The sequence below is a fragment of the Cynoglossus semilaevis genome, chromosome 1 (assembly GCF_000523025.1).
Source record: "Cynoglossus semilaevis isolate Cse_v1.0 chromosome 1, Cse_v1.0, whole genome shotgun sequence".
NCBI lineage: Eukaryota > Metazoa > Chordata > Actinopteri > Pleuronectiformes > Cynoglossidae > Cynoglossus > Cynoglossus semilaevis.
The window spans coordinates 737,804-738,263 of record NC_024307.1 but is presented as its reverse complement, the minus strand read 5'-3'; positions in this window follow the sequence as shown (position 1 = coordinate 738,263).

Below are 460 nucleotides of genomic sequence, written 5' to 3'. Positions count from 1 at the left end.
TTGAACCGCTATTTGTCTGATCCGTCGCCTTGGACCTGTTTGCCTTGGGAGACCCTACCAGGGGCGTTAAACCCCCGATAACAGTTCCTAGGTTCATTCGGATACTCAAACCCCTCCACCACGTTAAGGTTGCAATTCAAGGAGGGGCTTAATAAATAATATGTTTATATATTCTCTAATTTTGGATTGAAGTAGTAAAAAGTAAAATAAATCCTCTTGGTGTACTTTCACTTTCACAGTTCACTTTCACAGTTGACCCCAAGGCCCCAACCAACAGGGTGGTCAAGGTCAAGGTCAAGGTCAAGGTCAGCTTTATTGTCAATACCTTCACATGTACAGAACATACAGAGGTATCGAAATTACGTTCCTCGCCTTCCCGTGCGCTGACAGACGTAGACAATACTGAACGAAAAACATTACGGTGCAACAACAATAAGGTGCATGTGTAGCATTAAGGTGC